General features: G+C 56.9%; 1 non-coding gene and 1 pseudogene across 1 annotated transcript; both read left to right on the top strand.

Moving 5' to 3' along the window:
* The first annotated feature begins 2,926 nt into the window (after positions 1–2,926).
* Positions 2,927–6,049, top strand: LOC127594505 (uncharacterized; annotated as a pseudogene).
* An 8,963-nt stretch (positions 6,050–15,012) lies between these two features.
* Positions 15,013–15,083, top strand: trnag-gcc (transfer RNA glycine (anticodon GCC)). The gene has a single exon. It is a non-coding gene; the product is annotated as a tRNA-Gly (tRNA).
* The last annotated feature ends 1,798 nt before the right edge of the window (positions 15,084–16,881 follow it).

Raw genomic sequence — 16,881 nt, 5'->3', positions numbered from 1 at the left:
TCTGCACCTTCCGAAGAGGTTAACCTCATGGAAAGTGGATTTGGTGTGGCTGGTAAAGCAACGCTGCAAGGAGCGTGCCAAAGGGAAGCAGTCCTTGGCCTTGGTATTTGCCTTGGCCTCCGCCTTCTGCTGGATCAGGCAGAAGCCCCTAAGCTTGTGGTTGAGTTTATTGAACAGGAAATGTTGCTGGTTTTCCAGGAAATAATAGATAATGTACTTCTTGATGCGGACGATGTTGTCGATTTGTTCGAACGACATGACCACCTGGAACCGTTCCTTGCGGCGGATGAACTCCGAGATGATTTCGATAGGCAGCTCCATCTTCTTGACCCTCTCGTACAGCCTGCAGATCAGGTTGAAAAAACGCTTTTTGTGTCGGTATTTCTTGTAGCCGTGGATTCGCTACAGCCGCTACAGGAAATGTTTGAGGTTTTCGAGCTTCCGTTGTCTGCTTTGGTACTCATCCTTCAGCATTCCGAACCCCGACTTCAGCCCCGCCCTGCCCCAACACTGTTCAAGACACCCAGCCAGTCGTGTCACAGCCACACTGTACTGCTGCCTGACAACCCTGCAGTAATTAACAAAGCAAGAAAAAGCTGAGCCACAAGTCTTGTAGAATATAAGAGATTCCAGATTCTAGCCCGTGACGGTCATCGCGCCACGATAGTTTGCCAGGGCAGTGCACTTGTTCATGAAGGTCACCCGGTGTTCTTTGGCCCTCAGGTGAATCAAGTTAGAGAGCAAGGCCGTGCCCTTCTTCACACCCTCCTTTGCCTTTAGCGCCCGCTTTTTCTGTAAGAGGATCGATCCGTTAACCGACTCGCTCCTGCTCACAGAACTTTCGATACTGCGGTTGAGGTTGAGACTGTCGTTGAAGGAGTCGTTAAGAAAGCTGCCGTTGCCCAGCTTTAGGATCGCGCTCATCGACTCGTCGACGGCCCTCGCCCTGGCAAAGAACTAGGTCTTGAGCCGGTTACTGTGAAGGACCTCTAGCTTGGCAAGCTTGCGGATGGCCAGGTTAATGGACACCCGATTCGCAGAGGAGCGGCTGGACCTGACCGAGAAGTTGCTGTTCTTGGAGTTCAGCAGGTATTCGTTCATGGATTATTAATGGCCGTTAAATTTGAATGCTATGCTAAGTACTGGATTATATACTGATGCTTAATAATTCTGATCATGGGGAAGACTGGTTTCAGTATGGGAGGCGATGGCTCTCTGCAACAGGCCTTTTCGATGACCTTTGCCCAGAAGGCTGAGCGTGTTGTTAGGGTCATCCTTGTGCGGGCGCAGGTGGAAGGCCCGCTCGGCCACCTAGGCAGGGCCACTTCTCGGGTCATCAACTGCTTGAACCCGCTGAACCTATTCACAGACAAATTCATTATCCAAGAGCCGTAGCACCACTGGATCCTGTGCTAGACTGACACCTGGGTGTATCGATTTGAGATTGGCAGGATTTCGAGGATGAAGGGCCAGAAGGATGCGATGAAATGTTCTCGAGACTTGAGGTGGAACGTGGGATACCGTCCCGCGGATGTGCTGAGGCGAGCCGACTGCAAACTCAGAAATATCGGTGAGGCGATGAAAGTGGCGCATCGCATCGGGCAGGCCAACGGGGCCTACCACGACATCTTCAACAACTGCCAGCATTTCGCCAACTAATTCTGGGAGGCAGTCTCGGACTGATTGTATTATCACAGCTGGAAAGGGGACTCGCCAGGCCGCTCTGGCCTTTTCTCCAGGAACATGCGGTTAAGCACCGCCCTGCCGAGAGGGTTCCCGTAATCGATTTTGGAGAGGTCGGCTGTGTAGTTGCCTGTCTTCGTTGAGATCTCTTTAATCTCGGCCTCTGTGAAGGGCTGCTTCGCCTGTCTTTTCTTGAAAAGCTGCCTTACCGCCTTTATTTCGCAGACCTAAGACTAGTGGTCCTTCTGCGGGGGAAGGCCGCAGTACAGGGGCTCGTACTTGTCCTCACCGCTCTCTTTAATGTAGTAGTCGTTGATGTGGTGCATGTACTGCTTGATGCTTTCGTTCTAGCGGTTCATAATCTGCTTCTCCTTCTCCTCCACCTTTTTCAGCTGGACCTGGAATTTCTGGCGCTCGCGGATCAGTGCCTTGTTGGAGGAGGACTACAGTTTGTTGCGGGCTGTCCGCTTGAGCCAGGTTCTGACGGGCTCACTGTCCTGCCCCTTGTACTCTAGCAATCGCTAGGCTGTCCGGTCCCGCCTGCCGATCGGGTAGTGAGTGTACCCGTCATCCCCCCTCCACAGCTCGTTCGAGTCAAACAGCAGGCTCTGGATATTGAAGCCCTTTCGCTCTAAGGAGGCATTGCTCTTCAGATAGTAGCGCATTATCTCCTTCTGCCTGCTGAAGCTCTGGTACTGCCGCTCCACCTGGCCGATGTAGAGCTGCCCGCCCGACGAGGTCAGCGGCCTCGATTTGCTCTTCTGAGTCGAGCGAGAGTGGTTCTTGATGTGCATGATGATCGAACACTCCATTTTTAATAATCATGCTCAGGCGGTACTAGCTTGAAAGGCTGAGCAGGGCCATGGCTGCCAAAAAGATGGGCAGCATTGAGCCTGCCATGATTCACGCTCGCTGCTTTTCTGGGCTTGTGCCTGCAACGCTTTATCAGGCATGTCTCAATGACGCGGAATGCTCCACCTGCGCGCTAGCTCTAGTGCGGTCAGTCCATCTGGGCTCAGGCAAAGGCGAATTCCCTCTTCTGCTCACTCCACAGCAAATATCGCAGTTGGCAAACAAGGTCAGACTTCTCTACCGCGATACCCTGACCGACCAAGAGCAAAGCATTCTGGACAGGATCGCTTTAGCGAGGTATTTGCCGTACGAGGGGAAAGTCAATATGCAGGAGTGGGCGTAGCATGTGTGCTTGATTGAGTTCGAAGACATCACCCCTGTTGTGGAGAAGATGCCGGAGGCCTGGCTGAAAAGCCAGATCAAGGACTTCAAGGCGGATGTCGATCTGCACTGTTTGCTGACCCGCAGCAGACGAGTCTAGTTACAGGCTCTGTTTGTCGAACTAATTTCAAGCGAAAGCAAGCGGGTGCGCTGTCTCAACCGGCTTCAGCGGGACTATTTGTTTCTTTGGCACCACTACAAAAGCGAGCTAATCCCAGAGTTCAATGACCTGCAGGTCTTCCTCTCGACTGGGGTCAGCACTGGTCTGGAACTGAGGCTGGAAAGCAAGGGGTTTGTGGGAATTCCGGTTCTTAGTCCTCTGGCCAATCTAATCTTTTACTACGCCGAGGATATCCTACGAGGAAAGCCGCTCGTTAGCAGAATTCTTGAGGATATTCTGTAGGAAGGAGGGATGAGCCCTGCAAGCCACAAAGTCTGTGTAAAATGGATTGTCAAGCTTGCTGTCCTCAAGACAGCCATCCTGCAAGGCTTGTTCACCCCCCGCCTTTGTGGGTACCTAGCTAACTCGATTCCGAGGGGGTGTCTTTTTTTGCTGGATTCCCTCCAATCTCAGAAAGATCGCATCCCTCGTGAAAGCTGGTCTTCGGAACTGCTCTCGATAGTATAGTTCAAAGAGGCAGCCGACGAGATAGGCGAGTGTGATCCGGCAACGGACAGACAGTTGAAAGAGGCGGCCCTGGCTCTAGGACAGGCTAACCCGGGCTGCTTCCTGGGACGACTAATGACCGGGGAGCTATCAGTGCTGGCGCAACCCCCCCTGCCAGAGCCATTCAAGAAAGAAGAAGGATTCCAATATGTCCCATTCGGCCTAAATTTTTACTGTCAGGAGCAGATCAGTCTACTCTACAAGCACACCAGAGACTCCTGTGTGAGGTACGTCTGCCTGGCCGCCTTCGAAGGAGGCCAGTGCCACTCGCGGTTCCTGGTGCAGAACTGTGGCAACACGATCAGCATGGATGGCAAGCAGGGCTTCGTGTGTCCCCGCTGCAAGAGCGGAATTGGCAACAAGGACAAGATGTCCCAGGGTAAGCTGCTGCCGAACTGCCACAAAATAGATAAGGTGCATGAGACTCTATATCTCCGGAAGTTGAAGATTCCCAGAGACACGGGGTTCAATAATCTGTTCGACCGTGGGCTTGTCACCTTCGATGTCGAGTGGCTGCCTTAAGACCTAAGCGTGCGGGGCATGAGCGCCCTGGAGTTTCACCTCTGCAGTCTGGTCTTGCACCTCTGCCTGGCGCTATCCCCAGCCCGCTAGTCCCTGACGCATATGGTCTGTCGCTACGGGGCCCGATAATAGCCTTTGCATGATTACCTCCAGAAAATCATAATAGGCCACCTCAAGAAACTCAAGTAAGAATTCGGACAGGAGGCCACCGCCCTGGTGCTGCAGGCCTTGCCTTGCTTCTTTGGTGAGGAAAGGCAGAAACAGTTTGTTGAGGCTGTGGACAGAGTGGACTATTAGGAGGAGATACTGAAGAGGATCAGGCCGGTGATAACGCGCGCTTGGGACAAGGCTAGAGTGTTCAATGTGAGGTACAAGCTGGCCTCGAACGCCTACAGCAGGGATGAAAGCAGCACTCTGCTGATGACCCTGCCTGCCTTTTCGGCTGTCTCGTACCCCGACCCAGAATTCATCTCGCCAGAGTAAGGATCCTTGGCATCTAAGGTTGCCAAGTTCTAGCCTCATAACTGCAGACTGCTTGTTCCAGTGCTAAGGACGGTCCTGCACTTCAAGGCGAAATATTAGTTTCAAATATCACGGTTTGAATAGCCTCTGCTTGACCAACTGGACGCCTCCGTGCTCGAGTCCGGGCTGGCTAGTCTGAGATAAATTGCTGAAGTCGAGAGGCTGGTCGACTGCACTGGCAATGAGGAGTTTGCGCACTTGCTTGCGGGCGGGGGGATCAGCCTCTTTCTGCCATCATAGCACAGCAGTTCTCTCGGACATCCCCTGCACCGTCTAGTTACAAGACTGCTAACCAGGCACAACCAAACCGTCTAATCTCTGTACTCCCATTTCGACATCCCTGCCCCGAGCGTACACTGGACTGCACTGTAATAAAAGCATCTGGTGTCGCCCGAACTTGACTGCAGTCTCTACTGCCACCCCTTTTACAAAGACCGGTCGGCCTGCAAGATGGGGATGGCGACCGGCTGCCTGGATATCTGTGTTGAGCATGCGATGGCAGCCGGTCTCTGCAAGATCAGCCTTGACAAGATTTAGTTCCTGTACCGATAGGACTTTGTGAGTCGCAGGCTCTGCAGTCTCCCTGATTTCACTCTGAAGGAACTGGTCAGATAGCTAGAACAGGGACAAGACGAGCCTGATCCAGAAAAGCGATAGTTTATCCAGAAAATGGCCGCTCATATATTAGGGGTAAAGTCCCATCCTGAGCGGATCTTGTCTGTCTACCACCATCCTGCTCCCCCCGAGGCTCGCTCTTGCTGGACTGCCATCCCACGCCACCACGCTGTGGCCGCAGAGATGTTCATCGCCCTCTGCCTCACAGACCACTCCCTCGAATACCCAGCATAAACCTGCATTTTTCAGGAGCTGAGTTCGACAGTCTGCGGCGAAAGAGTCTACAGGCTGATCCCTGAGCTCGAGGGGCCGTGCGCCTCACTACAGGTCAAATTCGCAGCCGCCTTCATGAGCCGATGAGAGTATTTGGACCGTTAATTGCTATTTATTTGAATGATTCTTGCACGTCGACATCGGGAGAGTGAACGGCCATCCGTCTCGCCCTTGAGAAGGAGCAGGGGGCCGTCCGCCGGCCGCAGCCAGAACCAACCCCGCAGGCGCTATCGCCCCGGTGACAAAGCCTTGCGCGAGATCGTTAAGTACCAGCAGTCCACAGACATGCTTATCCCAAGACTGCCCTTCCAGCGACTGGTCAAATCCGTGACCGACGAACTCTGCCCCGAGAACAAGAAGAAGTACACAGGTGAAGCCATGCACGTGTTGCAGTTGGCAGTGGAGGATTACCTTACCGGGCTTCTCGAGGACGCCTATCTCTGCGCCCTCCACGCCAAGAGAGTGACCATGGTGCCCAAGGACCTGATGCTGGCAAGGCGGATCCGAGGAGTAACCGATCCAGGCAACCACTGACAGTTTTCAATGTCGCCTTGTATTTATATGGAACCGCTTGTCATCAGGCCTGCCTTTGCCAGCTCCAGGTACGACTAGGCCTAACAGCTGCCCCTGCCCTCCAGAATGAGGACATCAAAATTTGGGTCCTTAGTGCTCCGACCAATCGTCGATTATTTCAGCTTCAAATCGAGAAGCAAACAACACAAGCCGCCCTCGAAGCAGGCCCAGGTGTAAACCATCGACGTGGTCGGCGGGTCAAAGACCCTCTCCCAGAAAAGGGGGAAGCCACTACCCAAGATCCGCAGGACAGCCAACTAGCTCAACTAGACCAAATAATAAGAAAGCTTCCGCAAGCGCAGATTCAGCATCCAGCGAGGCACAACCCAGCCCAGGGCAGGCGAGCTTGCCCTGCTGCCGTGGTAGAGCAGCAGCCCCCCGACCGATCGCTGATTGCATTTGTTTATTAACCTATGCAGCCATCCAGCCCTACCTTCGCAGACCACAGGCCTTTCAACTCGACTTCTGGGATCGCCAGGCTTAAAGATATAGTCGGGCCGAAGAACTGGCTGCTGGAAGATGAGGATTTCATGGAGCAGTGCCTCACTTTCCACAGCACGCTGGAGGAGAGTTAGGCCAGCGACCACGAAAAACACGAGTTTTTCATCAACTACGTCACCATGATGGTGACCGTCAAAAGCAAATCTGCTCCGCCCGTCCCGTCCGCCCCGCCTGCCCCAGGACCCTCCCGACCCGCCCAGCCCGGCACTTTTTCGGAAGCAGACCTAGACGACTTTTAAAGGTTCATCCAGGAACAGGACAGCAAGATCGCACAGCTGGAACAAGAGCGGGAATGGCTTCGAGAGGAGAACAAGCGGCGCAAGCCTGACAGGTCGACTTTCCTGGCCACGGACTAGATGTCCAAACCATCCGCGCAATCCTCTGAGAAATTCGACATGTTCAGTAGCAAGGTCAACATCAGCCAGGTCATCGAAGAGTCCTCTAGCTACCAAGACTCCTAATTTCTATCAAAGCCGTCAGGCGAAAGCTCACACCGCTCAGAGGAGAAACCTGTCCCCCGCAACAAGAAATCACTTGAAATTGCCCTCGACGATTCAGCGGAAATGAGCCAGAGCCAGATGAGTATCCAGGAGGCGTACAGTAGGCGGTACGGCAAAAAGGGACCAGCTCGGCCCAACAAGAAATCGCCTTTGAAACGGGAAAAGTCGAAGGAAGAATTGATCGAGCTTAGGAAGAGCATGATGCAGCCCCAGCGGAAGGGCTCGCAGGAGGGCCAGGGTAAGGGCCGCGCCGAAACCAAGCCTGATGTCCGGGAGGAAAGGTAGCCCCGTTCTAAAGGCAGACGTGACAACCGTGGGTAAGAGCGCTCCAAAAGCAGACCGGAGAGGCATGACGAAAGGCCATAAGCACGCGGTCGCTAATCCTCCAACGAAAAGATGATGCGGTTGATACAGGGAGGGCGCGCAAAGATCGATCCCCGCTAGGCTCGGGAAGACACCCGGCGGCGGTACAATTAGCTGCCGGAGGTGAAGAAGCGACTGCAGGAAGAACTGCGGGAGGCGGAGCAGCGGGAGCGGCTGCAGCGGAAGCAGGAGTACGAGCGGCGAGTGAGCGGACAGCGGCTGCGACGGGGAGATGGGATTCACTGATCCTCGACCTTGATGAGGCGGGTGGGCGGGACGATGAGCTCGTGGTTGATCTGGAGGTACTGGTGGAGGAGGTTCTTGAGCTCCTCGTTCTGGCTGTTGAGCTGGCCGGACTGGTTGATGAGTTCGTGGCGGGCGAGCAGGATCTGGTGGTACTTGGAGAGCAGCTTGTCCAGCAGCCCCCACACGCGGAAGGTGCGGCGGGGCAGCACTTCGGTCAGGTTCTCCCAGTACTTCTTGCCTTCACGGGCGATCTTCTCCTTCTTCTCGCGCTCGGACACCTGCTTCGAAGACTTCTTCACGAACTTCTCGAGGTAGCGCTTGCGCTCGTCCTTGCTGCCCATCCAGTAGGTCAGGAAGTCGACCACCATGGTGGGCTCCACCTTGAAGTCGCTGGTGACGTCGATGTTGATCTCCTCAGGCGGCAGGACGATTTCCTGCTTGGCGTCCTCAGGGCCCTTGTCCTTGCCGTCGGGCTTGCGCCCCTTCTTCTTGGCCTGCTTCTCCTCCTCCTCCCGCAGCTCGCGCTCGCGCTGGTAGCGCTCCTCCTCGCGCTCCTTCTTCTCCTTCTCGGTCTGGTAGAAGGTGCGGTTGGCGATCTCCACGAAGAACATGTTCAGCTCTTCGAGGGAGTCGATCTGCAGGGTCTTCTTCAGCAGGTCCAGCTTGGCCCTCAGCTTGGCCGCGTGAGACCGCCCCTCCAGCTATTCCCGCATCTTGTCGTCGAACATGAAGTCCGCCTCCCGGATGACCACCTCCAGGACCTCGCCCAGCTTCTCCTCGGTGACGACCAGCTTGACCTCCTCGTCCTCCTCCTCGGGACTGGCAGGCTGGGGCCGGGCCTCCTCCTTGTCAGGGTTGCCGATCCACTCGACGCCCAGCTGCTGGAGGTGGATGGTCTTGTCGCAGGCGATGATCTTGCGCTCGAGGGCCTCGACCTCCTTCTCGTTCATGGCCTGGATCTGGGAGTAGCGGTCGAGGTCGGCCTTCTCGAAGTGCTTGAACTTCTTCTGCAGCTCCTTGAACTGGCGGGTGATGCGCTTGTAGTTCTGGGTGAAGTCCTTGTTGTCCCGCTTGAAGCGCTGGCTGTTGCGGTCCAGCTCCTTCTTGAGGGTGTTGAGGCGGTGCGTCAGGTGCGCGTTCTTGCGCTTGAGGGTGCCCTCGATGTTCCCGTTCTCCTCGTTCTTCTCCTTGAGCACCTTCAGGTTGTACTCCAGCTTCTCGGTGTTCAGCTGGTACAGGGCGTTCATCTCCTCGTAGCACTTCTCCAGGTCCTGGATCTCTCGCTCGATGCGGATCTTGTTCTCGAGTACTCCTTCGCCCCTGGATGCGCAGGTTGTCGATCGACTTCACGAACTCGTCCTCGGTCCAGCCGCCGGCTCTCTGCGCTTTCGTTCTCCATCTTTATGTGCTTGTTGAGCAGCTCGTCCACGCGCTGCACCATCCGCTCGATGTACAGCTTCCGCTCCTCGTCGTGCTTCTTCTGGATGACCTTCAGCTCGTCGAGGTTCAGCTCCCGCAGCCGGAAGAACTGATCGCGCATCTTGGCCACATCTCCCTCACGTCCTTGGCCTGCTCCTTCAGCATCTTGCCGTAGTCGTCGTCCTTCTTGCGCAGCTCCTGCTCGAACTCCTGGATGATCCGCTTCTTCGCCCCCGTGATCTCGTCGAACGCCCGCTTCTGCCCCTCGATCTCCCGGTGCAGCCGCTCGCAGTCGTCCTCCTCCTTCAGCTCTGCGTTCTTCATTTCCAGCGCGGTGTACTTCATCGTGGACTGCGCGCTCTCCTCCTGGATGCGCGTGAACCGCTCCTGCCGCCGGGCCTCGTCCAGGATCCGCGACTCCTTTTGCAGCCGCTCGGACTTCTCCTTGTAGAGGGTGATTTCGTGGTTGGCGTCGAGCGTGGCCTTCGCGATCTTGGCCCTCGCTCTCCTCGATCTGCCGCCTGCCCAGCTGCTCCGCCATAAATCGATATTATTTCTGCCGTTGCACTCCGTCACGAATGCCCCGACCGCCGCCGCTCCAGGCCGGTCAGGTACTCCTCGAACTCCTGCAGCTCCTGCAGCACTGCCTCTTTGTCCAGACCTTCCTCGCTGCCATCTGAGGCGGCTACTCCTTCTTGGGCTCTGAGGGAGGTGCGCGGTCTTGGCTGCCACCCACCGGCGCTCTTCATACTCGAGGTCTTCGATCAGGCTGCGGAACTGGGAGGGTCGATAGCCAAGCCTGGGCAGGATCGGTTCTTTCGACCCTCGCCTCAATCAGCCCCTCGCGATTGCCTTATCATACCATCCGACCTCTCCGACGGACTCGGGTGCAGGGCCCTTTCAATGGCGTGAGGTGGACCGGCGCTTGGCCGATCGGGTCGTACACCCAGTGGTGCAGGAAAATGCCCTCGATCAGTTCCAGCCTCTGCTCCAGGTCGGGAGGACAGTCTTTCTTCTCTTTCATGGCGAGAACCGAGGCTTTCCAGGCAGGGCTTCAAGTACATCTTGTTCAGCACGGTCTTCAGGCCCAACCCCTCGCAGTGACTCGAAATAGTCACACCCCCCGAGGATGCAGCAGTAGAGTCGTTCTTTCTCAGGGAGGGCGAACAGCACCGAGACATGCTTGTTCTCATGCTTTTTTACCAGCATTTGCTCCAAGTCGAAGTACTGGCCCTTGCCTTTAAGGCCCAGTTTGAACAGCACTCTCGGGACTTGATAGGCGATCAAGTCCGAATCCTCGCTGATCGCGAACCCGGCGTGGCCCTGCGCCACCAGCCAGGCAATCTGCGCGTCCGACTCGTAGGGGGCCACCATGAACCTGACTGCGTTCTACCGCAAGGCCGATAGCAGACTGTGCATGGCGCTCTTTGTGATCTTGAGCCCCCTCTGGGCATGCTTCTGGGCCGAGAGCCGCTCTCCGCGGGCCAGGCACTCTCTGGCCAGCTGGGCGTGCTTCTGCTGCCGGCCTCCCGCTGCTTGATGGTCTGGCGCTTGTAGTCCAGCACCCGCCCGTCGAACACCACGATGGGTTCGATCTCGTAGTGGCGCAGCATGGCCAGGTAACAGAAGAACACGTCCAGGTGTTCTTGTGTGGGCTGGTCCTCAAGCAGCTCAAGGGCGACTGGTAGCACGCCTTGTAGAGCCAGCACAGCCCGTCCACCGCGGCAGTCTGCCCCCGGAACTGCGAGAGATGGCGGTCCTCGAGGCTGTCCTTCAGCAGTCTGAGGAGAAGGTCGATCCCCATTTGATAATGGACATCGCTAAAATAAACCAGCTTGTCCTGCAGCACCTGCTGGCTCTGGGCTACTGCTAGACTGCCGCCTGCTTCGAGAAGGAGCTGGCCGAGGACTTGGCCTCCCGCGCGCTCGCGGACTTCTAGGCCGGCAGGCGAGAGGAGTTCTTTGCGCGGTTCGGGGAGATGTGGCAGGAGCGGAGCCGAGCACTGCAGGCCGACCGCCTTTTGGAATTCTAGCTGCATGCCTATTTCCTGGCAAGAGTGCTGGAGCAGCCCGCCAGCCACGGCAGGCTGGCCGTGGCCGATGAGCGCAAGGCCTTCTAAGAGTTCATTAGCGCCCGAGGCAAGGAATTCGCGCAGTACCCTGAACTGCTGCCGCTGTACTCGCTGGCCTTTGCGGATAAGCTGGAGCATTCTCAGGTGTTCGGGCCTGACTGGGAGTTGCAGTTGAGGCGCAGATTGGAGGCTCTTCCTCCGCAAGGGCAGTGGGTCATCGCCGCTGATTGAACTGGCTGGCTTGAACGGACAGTCGCGTGACAAGGAGCAGCTCAGCAAGACCCAGCAGGAGGGGCTGGCTCTGAGCCTCAACCAGTGGTTCGGGATCGTCAAAGAGCTTTCTTCAGCCGCAGACCGTCTGCTGAGCAGAGTGAAATAAGGCAGGGGCGCTGGCCCCCGAGTTACGGAAGGTTGAAGAAAGCGTGAACTCGTACTCCTGGTTCTACAGCGACCGGTTCCTTGAGGCGATTAATCTAGGCATCGAGCTGCTTGGCAAGAGCATGGACCCTGAGCCGTTATCGGGGCCGTAGATCCCCTTCGCGGGGCTTTCGAGTGAGGCGCATTCGAAAGGCCATGGAGAGCTCGAGGATAGAGGATCGAAGGGTGCTCCTCAAAGGAGTGCAGAGCAGGCTGCGATATCTGTCGATTTCACCAGTGCCGAAACGGCAATTCGTGATCCTACTGTAACAGCAGGACCTGCTGCACTTCAGAGACTAGCATTTCCGACTGGGAAGCAGGCTGCTCGAAAAGGAGCTGCGGAGCGACTGCCTGCGAGTGCTGCTTGGGATCGCGAGGGACTACCACGGGATGAAGTACATCGTCGGGTGCGGCAAGCTGATCCGACTGCTGCTGGTGATCAGTCGCAAGACCGACCGCGAGCAAAGGGTGCAGACCATCCAGATATTTGAAAGACTTGCTGCAGACACTTGCACACACGAGCTGTTCGTGAAGGAGGGCATGGTGGACCTGCTGCTCAGAGTCTGGCTGAGCTGCCGGACGTGCAGGACAGCGCCATGTCGATCCTCTTCGAGCTGTCGGACCAGAAGGCCGGCAAGGACTGCCTCGAGAAGGCGGATGCCCTCAATCTGTACATGAAACTGGCCCGCCGCACTCAGGACATGCACTCCCCGAATCCTGATATACGCCACATCTGGGTGCTGATCGCCCGGCCCTCCCTCAAGCGCAGGGCGCATGAGCTGGGGCTGCTGCAGGAAAGCCGGCAGTGCGTCATGGCCGCGGATAACCCTCGTGACGTGATCCAGAGCATCCACATCATCCGCCGCATGATGGACCGCGAGGCCGACAACGACCATAAGAACACCCTGCAGGTGGACTTTGACCCCCTGCTCGAGGACCAGGGCCAGGACGAGCCTGACCTCTAGGCTGGCCACTCTCTCAGCATGTTCACCCCTTCCGCCAAGGAGCAGCATGCCCAGGAGCGAGATACCCAGCATATACTGCAGGCCCAGATCGCTGCGATCACCCGGCAGCGCGAGGCCGACCAGCCGGAGCTGCCGAGGTAGTCCAAATCCTGGCTGGCCTAGTCCCACGAGCCCAGCGCTCTTTCCCTCGCGCGCGAGTAGAAGGCGTGCTGGAGCCACCAGCCAGTTCGCGAGGCGGCAGAGAGCCACCCGAAGAAGCGGCGACGGGACCGGCTGAGAGAGCTAAACGAGCAGCTGTAGCGATCACGCTGCCCCTGATGAAGGCAGTTAGATCAAATTGAATGCGGAAGGACAAGAGCCCCTTCTCAGTCAAGACCACCGAGCTGCGGCCTGAGCACATGACCTCCAAGTCCTCGGTCCATCTCCTTTCCAACCGCTCCAGGAAGGATCCTGACAAATCCCTCAAGTTCTCGGAAGTGGCCCGCAACCAGGAGCTGCCCGGCAAGAGCAGGGCCACCGAGGGCGCCAGTCAGTCGGACATCCGGGTGTTCTCAAGGATCAGCAACAGCCGAGGCTGGATGAGGAGGACGACTTTCTTCACCTGGAGGATCGGGTGCGCAAACTCGAGGCCAGCTCGGCCAACACCCCTCAGTACGTGTTCGATATAAAGGAGGGAGTACCGGAACGCCTTCCGGGAGCTGGTGGGGCAGATCAACAGCCGCTTCATGGCCATCGACAAGAACCTCTTCGAGCTGCAGGAGGAAAGTGCCTTTGCGAATCGACTTATTTCTAACTGCAATGTCGCCTCTGAAAACTTGCAGAAGGAATTTAAACTGCTTTCGGAGGAGGTCCAATCGGGGTAGGGAGCGAGGCGCCAAGCTGGAAGCCCGTGCCCTATCTGAAGACCACCTCCAGGAAGCCCTCATGGAACTCGATAAAAAGCATTCGCAGGAGGTCAGCACCCTCAAAAACGAGATTTCCTTGTTGCAGGCCAGCATCGACGGCTTCGAAAACGCATCGGAGCGGAAAGCGCGGCTGGTCGAAATAACTGCCACCAGTGAACACTCCAAGCGGATCTGGAAATGCTGGGCATCCTGGATGAAAAGGTCAGCATCGCAGAGGCCAAGATCTCGATGGTGGAGAGGAACTGGCGACACTGCATGAAAAAACGGACTGCGCAGTCCAGGAAGCAGTCGAACCCATTCGCAAGACCACATAAGAACTGCCAAAAAGCTGGGATAAACTGATGCGCAAATTCTAGCAGCCAGTGAAAGGCTGTCCGGCCTGACTGACTAAACAGTGAAGGCCGGTGAGGAGTTGCTCAAGCTGCGGGACGCCCAGACGAGCATGGCGGGCGAGCTCACCGCCCTGCAGCAGTTTAGCAGTTTCGTGAAGGTGCTGGAACAGCAAAGCTACTTCGTGGACGAGGGCAACCGGCTGATCGACATCGAGGGGGCAGCTGATAACCGACGGCGAGGACAACGCCATCGTGCTGGAAGAGGGCCAGCTGCAGGCGCTGCGCGCACAGGGCCTCATTCGAGCCTGACCCTGCAAAATCAATGACCAAGTACACCTTTGAGAAGAAGTTATACGTCGAGCGGAAGATCAAGCTCTGGACGCAGGACGAGGACGCCCTCCTCCTGCAGCTGATCGCCCAGCACAACCGCAACTGGGCGTTGGTCTCGGCAGGCCTTTAGAACAGGAACGTCAACCAGTGTCTGCACCGCTACCGCAGGCTCACCAGCAGCAGCTTCCGCAAGGACGTGTGGACCAGTTAGGAAGACGAGCGGGTGGTCGAGCTGGTGGGCACGCTCGGCACCAACTGGAAGGAAATCGCGAAGGTGCTGAACAAGAGCGGCAAGCAGATCCGAGACCGGTACATAAACAAGCTGTCGCCTCGATCAAGCACAGCAAGTGGACCGAGGAGGAGGACCACGTGATCATCCACCAGTACAACACCATCGGCAGCAAGTGAAGGCCATTTCCGACTGCCTCGAGGGGCGCTCTGAGAATATGGTCAAAAACAGGTTCTATTCCCATATCAAGCGCTTCTATAAGGTGGCTACCTTCCGGGAAGACCGCCCTGCCAAGCTCGAGGAAGAACCCTCCCGCCCGCAGAAGGAGGTCGACAGGCCTCACCGGGAAAAGCAGAGCTTCAGCCTGATCAGCCAGAACGAGTTGCTGAAGCCCAAGGAGGCGGAACCGGCTGGCGCCCAAGCTGGAGAGCAAGGAAGAGATCATGGTGAACATGGCCTCCTCGCAGATGTTCATGCCACTGGAAGAGCCTCGGTTCCTGAACAAGACGTCGTTCTTCGACCCAGTGCACAACAACAAGTGCAGTCCGCCGCCGGTGGTCAGCTTCAGCTCGGTGTCGTCATTCTACGAGTTCCTGTGACTGGATATCCATGCCTGCTTAGGGGGAGCCGACGGTGCCCCCCAAGAGCTGCAATAGTTTAGTGGTAGAATGGAGCGTTGCCATCGCTTCGACCCGGGTTCAATTCCCGGTTGCAGCATTTTTATATGCGCCGCAGCCAGCTTGACTTCCTCCAGGCACGCGCCGCCCGCGACTTCAGGCTCTGTGAGGCCCGTTACCTCAGGGACTGTCTCGACAAGCAGCTCGATGACCAGCTCCGCAAGAAGGCTGACGAGGTGCGCGAGCGGCAGCGACAGGCCAACGGCTCCCTCGATCTTCGAGGGGGCTACAGCCCCAAATTTTCATAAGAAGAGTATCGAGACCACGACCGGGGCCGAATTTCGACCAACCACGCAAGGGTGAAGACCCTCTCCGATCGACCGAACATTAATATGTCCAACTGCCCCGCCCATGCCAAGTGATCGACCGCTGGCAGTACCAGCACTTGCGCCAGGCCTACATCCTTGACGAGCGGGACCTCGAAAAAAAGCGGTTTGTGTGCAGCTGGCCAGGAACGAGAGACCGCTTCCCCAGTAGAAGGAGGGGGGATCTGCTAAAGGCTATGGAGCAGACCTGCGCGAGGAAATTTAGAGCCGCTCTAAAAGCCGGTACTTTGAAGAGCTTAGGAAGCTCAACGAGAGGATTTGCATGGAACAGGCGCAACAGAGGCTTGAAGAAAAGGTGCGCTACGAGAAGTAAATGGCAAGGATGACAAAGCGTAATTATAAATTCCTGCTTGAAGAGCAGGTCAAGGACAAAAAGCTGTAGCAAAGCAGACCGGCCCAAGACAGCATCCGGCCAGCCCTGCTGGAACACGACCCCATCTTGAACCCTCTGCCCTACCCCCGCAAGAACGGCCCCATCGAGCGTGAACTGCGCAGCTCCAGTCATTGCCGGAATGTGAATACATTAGATGTTTGAACCTTGCCAAAACTGCCAGCAGAGACCCGCCTCCCTGCACTGCGTCACCTGTGGGTCGATGCCCCGGTACAGCCTGCTCTGCTATGACTGTGACACCCGCATCCACCTGCAGCTCAGGTCCGCCCACCGCAAGTAGTACCTCAAGGCCGATCTCGGCAGCCTGCGCACTGTCACCCGCAGTCCTGTCCGAGCCAGGCCGCCAGTCCAAGGCCGTCTATTCCCACACGCCTTCGCCGGCTTTTATCGGGGACTGGCCTGGCAAGGAGAACGGCACTCCTGTTTCAAACGTGCAGGCAGACTCGTTTCAAGACTAGAAAACTGGCAGGGTCGGCTCCAGCAGCGGGAATAAGAGGGTCGTGGTTAGCGACCTCAGGGAGGCCGGCACCCAGACTGCTGGCAAGCACACCCGTCTCAAAGAGAAGATCGAGGCGGTCAAGCACACCATCGCCGAAGAAAGGGAGCGTCACCAGCTGGTGATCGAAGGGCTACTGGCCACCCTCCCGGTGGTAAGCGCCTGCCAGCACTGCGAGTTCAGACTGAACCGGGTATGAAGTCCAAGGTGGCAAGTATATTCGGTGATCCTTGAATTGCATGCATGAGATTGGCAGACTTGCTCGGAGTAAAAGCTATCAGAGTGCTCAAGACCTGCCGAAGCTTAAACTGCCGTCCTCAGAAGCTTTCGTGCGAGGAATGGGCAGCTCTGCGAGCAGGTGACGTTGGTCAGTCCCACGCTCTCCACCGAGCTGACCCTCCACCCGCTCGGCAAACGCTACCTACAAGTCACAGTCAACTTGTCACATCTGGACTTGCTGACGGCCCGGCTCGATGACCACAGCCTGATCTCTTTCCAGCTGCTGGTCTCACATGCAAGTGGATGGCCCAGCGAGCCCTTCCGAGGCAAGCCCTACCTGATCACCTGTTTGAAGGAGATGGCCGGTGAGACGGTGCTGACCAAGAAGTTTTGACCAGTCTTGCCT

The sequence above is a fragment of the Hippocampus zosterae genome, unplaced genomic scaffold (assembly GCF_025434085.1).
Source record: "Hippocampus zosterae strain Florida unplaced genomic scaffold, ASM2543408v3 HiC_scaffold_174, whole genome shotgun sequence".
NCBI lineage: Eukaryota > Metazoa > Chordata > Actinopteri > Syngnathiformes > Syngnathidae > Hippocampus > Hippocampus zosterae.
Note: the sequence above shows the minus strand (reverse complement) of the source record. Positions and strands in the feature narration are given on the sequence as shown.